The sequence below is a fragment of the Myotis brandtii genome, unplaced genomic scaffold, assembly GCF_000412655.1.
Source record: "Myotis brandtii unplaced genomic scaffold, ASM41265v1 scaffold825, whole genome shotgun sequence".
Classification (NCBI taxonomy): Eukaryota; Metazoa; Chordata; class Mammalia; order Chiroptera; family Vespertilionidae; genus Myotis; species Myotis brandtii.
Window position 1 is genome coordinate 423679 of NW_005371349.1, and position 3302 is coordinate 426980.

A 3302-nucleotide genomic window follows, 5' to 3' on the forward strand; every position below is an offset into this window, starting at 1 on the left:
CTTGGTTCTCGTCCATGGCCGGCCATAGGTCCCCCCAGAAACCAGGGCGAATGTTCCCCATTCAGCAGATATCTTCCCCTTGGACAGAGTCCTGGCCGGCTCCAGGACAGGAGTCAGGACAAAAAAAAAAACAAACACAAAAAAACAAACACACACAAAAAAAAACCCCAAAACCCAGCATTTTCCAATCAGAGCCCAAAGCCAGCAGCAGTGCCTGGGGGAGATTTCTCAGCCCTGGACGGGTCAGAGGCAGGGCTACCCAGAGGCGAGGCCCCGCCTCCCGGAGATGGGCAGGCCACGCCCACCCTGGGATTCCTGGAGCTCTTGCCTCCCACACCAGGCTTTCTGGGCTAATCCCCAAAGGCTGCCTGAATATTCCCGGGACGGGGCCAGCTCCTGGGCCCCCGGAGCCCCAGGCTGCCCCCCCAGGCGGACGAGACATTCCGGGGAAGAACTGCCCGGGAGCACACTGGGTCCCCCCATGTGCCAATCCCTCCTGCCTCCCTGGGCCATCACTGCTCTTCTCGTCCTCGGGGAACGAGGTGACCTTTGTTCCAGTCTGTCAGACTCGAGGCTCCCCCCACCATGGCCCCTGGGCCTTGCCCACTGCGGCCCTCACGGTCTGCCTCTCCCAGCTATTTTGGGCCGGGCCGCCCCGTGGTCCCACAAGCGCCGAGACTGGTATTGCAAACTTCTGAATTCCATGCCAAAGGGTAGCCACGGGCAGGGTCAGATGGCGGGGTCCCACTGCCAAGGGGCGGGGGCGGGACAGTCTCCACGGAGGTTTGGAGAAGGAGCTGAGATGGAAACTTGGCAGCCAGACCCGGCCTCCCTGGCGGCTGGCCCACGCCGGTTGCTCCTGGATGGCGGTGCCCGGGGTCTGGAAGGTTCGGGACACGTGGGGATCGGGACTGGCAGCTACGGAGACCGAACGGGCCAACCTGCTTTCCTTTCTGCTCCTCGCACCTGGGGAAGAGCCGTCTAAGGGCCTTTCCCAGGACGTCCCCTCGGCACACCGGAGGCCAAGACGGGCAGTCTTGGGAGAAGCCACCACCACAGGCTCGCTGTACCATCCATGGGCTTTCTGGCCCTAATCCAGCCAGACAGCACCTTCTGCCTCCGGTTCCCCAGCTCTCAACGTCCCTGCTGGGGGAAGGAACCAGCTCTCAACGTCCCTGCTGGGGGAAGTCCTCTTCAGGACTTCGGGTTCAGTGGTTCTCAACCTTCTGGCCCTTTAAATACAGTTCCTCATGTTGGGACCCAACCATAAAATTATTTTCGTTGCTACTTCATAACTGTAATGTTGCTACTGTTATGAATCGTCATGTAAACATCTGATATGCAGGATGGTCTTAGGCGACCCCCGTGAAAGGGTCGTTCGACCGTCAAAGGGGTCGCGATCCACCGGTTGAGAACCGCTGGGTTAGATGGAGGTGGGCAGAGGCCGCTGGGTTAGGCAATGTTTTCCATAACAAATAAAATGGGAGGGCCCCCTGGTGGAGGGCGCAGTTCCGAGCCCTGGGCTGTGAGATGGATGAGTCCCTGAGTCAACACATGGATGAATAATCAAAGGGAAGAAGTCTTAGCCTTTTATGCGGAGCCACAACCAAGAGCAGAGGATTCCCAGCAGGAGGCCTCAGCGAGGTCCCCCAGGATGCAAAGATGACCCGGGGAATGGGAATCCGAGGAAAACCTAGTGACCGTGACCGCTGAGTCATTGTTGACAGTGAGGGGCACCGTTTCACCGCACAGCCTGACCACGAGTCGGCTCACGAGGATGCAACACCCTTTGACATAGTCCTCTTCCTTCCAGATCTCTACCCTACAGACACACTTACAATCGAGCGCAAAGAGTAAGTTCAAGGATGTGCCCGGAGCGTCGCTGTGATGGGAAGGGATCACGGGGACCCTGAAAGGACCTTCAGGCCCGGTAAAACCATGACAGCCCACCCACCCCTCCCAGCGCCATAAAACATCAATTAAAAAAAAATATTTTTTTAAATGTATTTTTTATTGATTTCAGAGAGGAAGGGAGAGGGAGAGAGAGATAGAAACATCAATGATGAGAATCATCGATTGGCCGCCTCCTGCACGCCCCCACACTGGGGATTGAACCGGCAAGACAGGTACGTGCCCTTGACTGGAATTGAACCCAGGACCCCTCAGTCCGCAGGCCAACGCTCTATCCACTGAGCCAAACCGGCTAGGGCGAAAAGTATATGTTTTTTTAAAAAAGAGGTACTAATGAGGACAGTGGAGCTGGTGTGAAATCTTATACCAATACAAAACGACCAGAGCCACGTGCCTGTTGATCTATGATAACACTGTCATCGCACACTGTCCATGGGGAAGGGATGGGTTATCTTCTAAAAGCAGCCCTGGGAGGTTCCTATGTGCAGAAGACGATGTATATATAGCCAAAAGCTATAAGAGAGATGGCCACCCTCTCAGGCAGGAGACGCTGAGCGGACTCTTCAGGCCGTCCAGTTGGTAAAATTAATACAGCTGGTAACCTCTGCGGGGCAAGGGGCTCCCTCAGCCCTGCACACAGCTTTATTTCCTTCTGTAAAAGTTGTTTATAGGCATGTGTATGGGTTGGGGACACATAGCTATTTGCTAAAATTATAAAATAAAGCATGAGAACGATTAACCGAACATTCAAGATTGTGGTCACCTCTGGGGTGAGAGGGACTTGGGAACCAGGAGGAGTACCTGGAGGGCTTTCAAGATCACAGGACTATGTTTCATTTTTTTAAGCTCAGGAGGTATATAAAGATACTAGAGGCCTGGTGCACAGATTTGTGCACCAGTGGGGTCCCTCGGCCTGGCCTGCACCCCCTTGCAATCCGGGACCCCTCAGGAGATGTCAGAGAGCCTCAGGCCGAGGGCCTCTAGTGTGCATATAAGATCTTTGGTTCATCTCTCCCCGCCCTCCCCCCTCCCCTCTTCCCTCTGAGATTCATCAGTCTGTTCCATGTTTCCATGCCTGTGGTTTCTGCTCCTGTGTTGAGCATCTGCCCCTTGGTGGTCAGTGCACATTATAGCTACCAGCCGGTCGCCAGTCTGCTTAGGCTTTTATATATACACTAGAGGCTCAGTGCACAAATTCATGCACAGGTGGAGTTGGGGCAGATCGGGGCGGAGCATGTCAGGAGGAGGAGACGGTGGGAGGTTGCCCGGCAGGCCACGCCCCCAAATGTGGTGGTGAGGGCGATTGGGGGCCAGCGGTCTGGGGGAGGAGCCATGGCTGGCTGGCTGGCCAGTGCTGCCCCTGATCAAGGTGGTGGGGGCCCATCGGGGGC